Below are 7,281 nucleotides of genomic sequence, written 5' to 3'. Positions count from 1 at the left end.
GAGGGAGGAGATGCGCGCACTCTGCGTATGCTTCAAGGAACGCTCTTCTTTCCGAGCAGATCACTACCCAGGGAGCGGCAGCACCAACCACCACCACCAGTGCCCTTGCTGGGGGGGAGGAGGGAGGGAGAGGCGATTCGCCTGCCTGCCTGCTGTACCCGCGGCTGGGGCGGAGAGGCAGGAAGGAATAGGGCTGGCGGCTTGGCTCCGTCCCAGCTCCATCCCCGAGATCACCTGGACGGAGGAGGAGGAGGAGGGCGAGGGAGGGGCCGGCTGTGCAAACAGGAGCCGAGCGAGCCCCGCCGGGCAGGACGGAGGCGAGGCTGGCAGGAGCAGCGCGCAGCACCAGCCCGGGCGGACGCCTGAGCGCGCCCCGCCGCACCGAGAGCAGCAGGCGGGCGGGCAGGCAGGTGGGTGGCCGGCGACCAGCCAGCCCCACCCGACCCAGGCGACCCAAGGGCCCGATCCTGGGCACGTCTCCGCCCCCCACCCCGCGGCGAGTCTGCTTACTCCCAAGTCGCCGTGCCGTGGAGGGTTGCAGGCAGCCCGAGGCGGGGCGGCAGCAGCTTTACTCTCGAGTAAGCTCATAAGGAACGGCGTGTCGTGTCGGACAAAGCAGCGGAGCGGAGGTTTCCTTCCCTGCTGGACGGGATCGGGGCCACCCCCCGGCTGAGGTCGCCTCCTCGTCTCGCTGACTCGGGAGTAAGTTCTCGGTACGCCGCCGTGGAGGGAGGTGGGAGATATCTATCGGCCGCCTCTTGGCTGTCCCAGAAAAGGAAGAAGAAAAAGTTCTGCGAGCTCCGTGGCAATTCCGTGGAGCTCCTTGTAGGACTTTTTCTTCTTCTGAAAGCGACCTGCTTGGCTTCTCCCCGTACGGATCGTCGGCCGCCTCAGGCTGAACTCCTATGCAGGCTTTCATAGGGAGGAAGAAGGAGCCCCGGAGGACTCGGTGTAGCACTTACTTCCGAGTAAAACGTGCAGAGGACCCGACTGGAGGAGACCCCCCCCCCAAAATTCATTTTTAAGTACTTCGCCCCCTGCCTCTCTGAACAGGTGTGGCCAGGTGGAACTCCTCCGACTTGGGCACTCTAGTGACTTCATGAAGCTGTCTTAACTGTGGGTCTCCTGGTTCCGTGGCTTAATTTGTGCAGGAATTTAATGTTGATTTTCTTTTATTGCATTTTTGCTACACAACACCTGCAGCTTTGCAACTGCATGGCACTGGATACCCTTGCAGGGTGGCTTTTTTGGGGGAAATTTTCATGCTTTTATGCTTGCATTATTATTACTTATTGTTGTTTTATTGTGTTTATATTGTAAGCTGCCGGGAGCAGCAGTTTGCTGGAGGGGTGAGGTAGAATTATTATTAATATTTATATAGCCCTAACCCCTGCTACCTGAACAAAGAGGCACCTTTTAAAGTGATGATTCTTTTATATTTATCCTGGGGAGAGCAACTGGCCCAATTCTTGTCACACACAGAGAGTGAGAGAGCGCAGCAATCCAGTAACTGTTGCTGGTTCCTACCTTATGTTTCTTCCTTATGTTTCTTTTAAGATGATGAATTTGTGAGCCCTGTTGGGACAGGTGAAAAAAAATCGTTGTTGTTGTTATTATTATTATTATTATTATTATTTTATTTTATTTTATTTTATTTTATTTTATTTTATTTTATTTTAAATGTAAACCACATTGAGAAGTGGGTTGATAAGCAGTATATAAATATTCGTAACCGTAATAGTAGTACTGCTTTTCAACAAAAGAGGTCACAAAGCAGTTTACAAAGAAAAAGAAATGGTAGTTGTTCCCTGTTCATTAGAAAAAGAAAAGGTAGTTCCGAGATTGTAAAGGCTCACAATCCAATAATGATGATGATATAAACTCGACACAGAGAAATCCTCTGTGGGGCTTCTTCCTCCCTATGAAAGCCTGCATAAGATTTCCGCCTAATGAAGCTTTTGCCATCACTTTGTCTTCGTGCAAGGAAAAGCTTAACCAGGGCGCTTTCCAGACTAGCTGCTCAACAGCAGCAAAATGCCTCCTTTTGGGCAAGTCGCATTTGAAACGTAAACAGCAGGGGGAGCAGTCTCGCGGAAACTAACACCCCCCAAAACCAGCAACTTCCTATATATGACGTAATATATATGGCGTAATATATATATGGCGTAATATATATATGGCATAATATATATTACGCCGGATATATATGACATCCTCGCTGTATATTGCAGCGATTAAATTCGAAACAAGGCATTGGAAATGTGAACGGCGCCCTGCTGTAGGGACTGCGGTGTCACGACGCAGGGAGTGTGGAAGCCCACTTCCGAGATACGACGTGACCCCATTGCAGGGTCTAGTCTGGAAAGTGCCCTGCTGACATAGGCAGCTGCCTTGTACTGAGTCCGTTAGACCCTTGGTCCATCTAGTTCACTATTGACTCTACACTGACTGGCAGCAGCTCTCCAAAGTTTCAGACAGGAGTCTTGGGGTCTTTCCCAGCCCTATCTGGAGATGCTGCCAGGGATTGAACCTGGGACCTTCTGCATGCAAAGCCAGATGCTCTGCCTCTGAACCACAGACCTTTCTCAAATTGCTTGCATTTGGAGGCTTGTGTCCAAACTATTGGGGTGGGGGGGGTAGAAGGGGAGCCCCTTAATAAAATTAATATTGCCTGATTCCCCCCCCGCCCCCAATTTTAGTCAAATCTTGCCACCTTGTAACTTAAGAATGTATTGTTGTTTATTTTATTTGTTAAATTTTGATACTGCCTTTCATTAAAACAATCTCAAGGCAGTTTACAAAACATTTAAAGCCTTAAAGAACTATAAAAATGACACAATAAAAATGCTGTCAAGTAGTGCTGTAATAAAACTCTACTATGTTTTATTGCTATGACTATCAATAAAAGTAGTCGAGGTTGTTGTAAAACCTCTGCTAACTGGGCAAAGAGGTGCCTTTTAAACATGGTGATTCTCTATATTGAGCAGGGGGAGAGCAACTGGCCCGATCCAACCCCAGCACAGCATCCCTCCAGTGGCTGTTGTTGGTGTCTGTCTTACGTTTCTTTTTAGATGGTGAGCTCTTTGGGGACAGGGAGCCATCTTATTCATTCATTTTTATTTATTATTTCTCTATGTAAACCACTTTGGAAACTTCAGTTGAAAAGCAGTATATAAATGTTTGTTATTGTTGTTGTAAAAGGTAAGGCCGTTTCCGCACCCCCTCATAACTGAAGCCCTGAGAAGTTTCTTCTAGTCTTGGTATCAGAGATTTTTTCTGATGGAGAAGGCAAGAGGGGGCCGAATCTGGGGCCTTCTGCATGCAAAATATGGACTGCAAAGGATAGGGCCAAACCAGCCCTGGGGAAGACTGTCTTATCTATAATGTATCTAATATATTATTATTGTTTACACAGTCAGACAGGCATTATTGACTGGTTTGTTTTATCCAGACATCGAGTCCTTCCCAAGGACCTGGGATAGCAGAATTTTATTATCAATATTGCTGATTATTATTAGTATTAGTATTAGTATTCAATTTCTATACCGCCCTTCCAAAAATGGCTCAGGGCAGTTTACACAGAGAAATAATAAATAAATAAGATGGATCCCTGTCCCCAAAGGGCTCACAATCTAAAAAGAAACATAAGATAGACACCAGCAACAGTCACTGGAGGTCCTGTGCTAGGGGTGGAGAGGGCCAGTTACTCTCCCCCTGCTCAATAAAGAGAATCGCCACATTAAAAGGTGCCTCTTTGCCAAGTAAGTGGGGGATATATATATATATATATATATATATATATATATATATATATACACACACACACACACACACACACACACACACACACACTCATCAAGAAAGTTTTTGAGGTAGCTTACAATCCCAGTACCAAAGTAAGTGTGTGTGTGTGTGTAAATGTTTATTGATTGATGGTCTCTATAAGTTTTCCCCAGTGGAACAAGTGATAGTGTTAGAGCTGGAAGGGGCCTTGAAGGTCTTCCAATCCACCCTACCCCCACCCCACCCCGCACAGTGCAGAAATCTGCTATAGCATCCCAGACAAATGAGTGTCCAGCCTCTGTTTGAAAACTGCCAATGAAGCAAAGCCTACCAGCTTCAAGGGGCAATCTTAACTGGGGAAGCTTAGCAGTGCAGGGCAGGAGGATGAACAACCCCCACCCCCACTGCTGTGGTCCTGATCAGTGTTCCCTCTGACAGGGATTCCCAGGTGTTGTTGACTACAACTCCCAGAATCCCCAAGCAAAACCCCTTATAGCTGAGGATTCTGGGAGTTGTCATCAACACCATCTGAGAATCCCTGTTGGAGGGAGCACTGGTCCTTATCCAGTTCTGCCTCACATGGCTGCTGTTATTACTCTTAAAAGAGCAACAGCAGAATGATGGAGATTTTATGCAACGGTTCACAATCTTTGGTCCTCAAATGTTGTTGGGCTACAACTCCCATCATCCCCTGCTGCCAGTCGTTTGGCCCTGAGCTAAAGCCCTTCCCCAGGGGGTGCAGCTCATTGTGTGGCCGGGCTGCTGTTAGTCAAGCAGAGCTAGTGAAAAGCCTGCACGCAGGTTCTTAAAACAATGGTTTATGGCTGCGTTGCTTTTATGAAGCTGCAAGAGATGCAACTCTAAGGGTAGTTTGGAAATAAGATCCTCAGTGGAATATCTGAGCCCATCAAAGCTTGATTCACTGGCTCTAGTAAGCCAAAGCTATTGTTTGCATTGCCTGCTTTTGGGTTGGGAGGGGAACTGTCCCAAGAAACCAGTGATGATGGTTTTTGGTTCCCTCCCCACTGATGATGTCATGGGGCAGTTCCAGGAACCAGATATCTGAAGTTAAAATCCATTGACATCCCTCCAGACAGGGGCGGGTTAATGCATAGGCAACATAGGCACTTGCCTACGGCGGCCAATTTTGAGGGGCGGCCAATTTTGAGGGTGATGTGCAAGTAAAGGGCTTGGGTCGGGGGGGGCACGGGGGAAAGTGAACTCCTATTTTTCTACCCTTTTAAAAATGCCACTGCGTGGCGGGGACAGCGGCGAAAGCTCCTTCCATGGCCGCACTTACCTCCCAAATGACAGGTTGGGCCATTTTGGGCCCATTTCGGGGCATTTGGGAGACAGGCGGGCCCATGCGAGGAATTGTCTCTGCCAGCATTTTAGAAGGTAGAAAAAGAAGAATTAACTTTCCGCTGCCCATCCCCCACCCACCCAAGCCCTTTATTTCTAAAGGGGAATCCTTGCCGGATTCTCCTTTACAAGGATAGCTGTCGAGCTATGGCAGAGGAGAATTCATGCTTGCTACCACAAGCCCAGCTCTCCTCTCCATATTTGCAAACAAACTACCAATAAATCAATCTTTGTTTAATATGCTTGCTTTGAACTCCATGAGCTAGAAAATCAGTTTGGATTCTAGCAGCAACCCAGAAACAAACGACTGCTGCCGGCAGAGTTGTCTTGGGATGAGAAACCGATAAGAAATAAACCTTCCACAATTCAGCAGACTTTCCCCTCTAGAATCAAATCTAAAAGTTTTATACGAGCTGATGATAAAAACAGTGAAGTTGAGAGAGAGAATTTTTTAAAACAGAATTTGGGTCTTGCTAAATTCGCCCCCCAAGCCCAGAATTCTCCTGCAGTCAGGGCTTTGGTTGTTTCTAGAAGTTGACATATGGACTCAATAGTGCTTGTGGAAGTAAAGCTTCCAGTCCTGCTTGACTGAGCTAGCGAGGAGGCACAGAATGTTCGGTTGTTCATGGAGCTAAAGAGTTTGCGGTCCAGCTTCTGTGGAGAAAGAGACAGTTGTCAGTTTGGTTGGGATTACGGCCTCACATAGGGGTAGGTCGAGAACTCAGAAGAGGTCTCAAAAGGTACAAGTGTGAGGTTTTGTTTAAATAATTTAAATAAAATCTCACATAATTGTTATTTTAAATTATTATTGCTATTAAAATTATTATTATTATTTTATTTTATAGAATCTCACACAAGCTAACAGATAGGGAGGTTGAAGGGAAGGTTCAGACTAGAAACGGAACCTGAAGAATGCAGTGTGAGGAGGCAGGGAACTGAATTACGAGGGGGTGATCCGAGAGGTGGTTCTGGAAAATGATTGAAGTGCCTGAGGTTGGAACAGGCTATCTGTTGAGAGTGGCTATATGTTTTTCTGGATGGTGAAAAGAATGAGAAAAGAATGTTGGTCAAGAGACAGGGTGGCCACAGAGCAAGTGAAGCCTGAAAAAGCTGGCATATGAGAAAACCAGTTTTCCTTCTTTTTTTTACTCATTGCATTTTTTATCCTGCCCATTCTTCAAGGTGTTCAGGTGTACATAGGAACAGAGGAAGCTGCCGTATACTGAGTCAGACCATTGGTCCATCTAGCTTTGTATTGTCTACACTGACTAGCAGTGGCTTCTCCAAGGTTGCAGGCAGAAGTCTCAGCCCTCTCTTGGAGATGCTGCCAGGGAGGGAACTTGGGACCTCAGATGCTCTTCCCAGAGCGGCCCCATCACCTAAAGGAATATCTTACAGTGCTCACATGTAGTCTCCCATTCAAATGCAAACCAGGGCAGACCCTGCTTAGCAAAGGGGACAATTCATGCTTGTTACCACATACCAGTTCTTCTCCTCCATACCGTAGTTCCCCTGCCTTTCATATTTTCATTTTCTGTTTATGATTCAGCAATTTCGGGCATATTTTCATTTCCTGTTTATGATTCAGCAATAGGAGAGCAACATGTCCTCCCCACCCCACTGGTGCCACCACTAATGAAAGGAGAGCTGGTCTTGTTGGAGCAAGCATGAATTGTCCCCTTTTTTTAGCAGAATCCACCCTGGTTTGCATCTGAATTCCCATTACATGCGAGAACTGTGAGCTATTCCACTCAGGGGATAAGGCTACTCTGGGAAGAGCATCTGCACACTTGCATGGAGAACGTTCCAAGTTCCCTCCCTGGCAGCATCTCCAAGATAGGGCTGAGAGAGACTCCTGCCTGCAACCTTGGAGAAGCCGCTGCCAGTTTCCCCTGCTAACTGAGCAAAGAGTCACCTTTTAATTGAGCAAAGAGTCACCTTTTAAAGTGGTAAGTCTCTTATATTTAGCGGGCAGGGGGAGCAACTGGCCCTATCCAGCCCCAGCACAGCATCCCTCCAGTGGCTGTTCCTGGTATCTGCCTTATGTTTCTTTTTAGATTGTGAGCCCTTTGGGGACAGGGGACCATCTTCGTGATGTATTTTTCTGTGTGAACCACTTTGAACTTTGGTTGAAGA

General features: G+C 47.0%; 1 protein-coding gene across 3 annotated transcripts in view; it reads left to right on the top strand.

Annotated features, from left to right (window-relative positions):
- Positions 1-245: 245 nt before the first annotated feature.
- The window catches only part of NCMAP (non-compact myelin associated protein), a 29,442-nt gene continuing 22,406 nt past the window's right edge, over positions 246-7,281 (top strand). For 2 of the 3 annotated variants that reach the window (XM_053268124.1, XM_053268123.1), the window contains exon 1: positions 247-702. The gene's annotated coding sequence lies outside the window, so the exon portion shown is untranslated. Of the gene's footprint in view, positions 703-7,281 lie in introns of all 3 variants that reach the window. The other variant, XM_053268125.1, reaches the window with a different exon arrangement.

The sequence above is a fragment of the Hemicordylus capensis genome, chromosome 7 (genome assembly GCF_027244095.1).
Source record: "Hemicordylus capensis ecotype Gifberg chromosome 7, rHemCap1.1.pri, whole genome shotgun sequence".
NCBI lineage: Eukaryota > Metazoa > Chordata > Lepidosauria > Squamata > Cordylidae > Hemicordylus > Hemicordylus capensis.
Note: the sequence above shows the minus strand (reverse complement) of the source record. Positions and strands in the feature narration are given on the sequence as shown.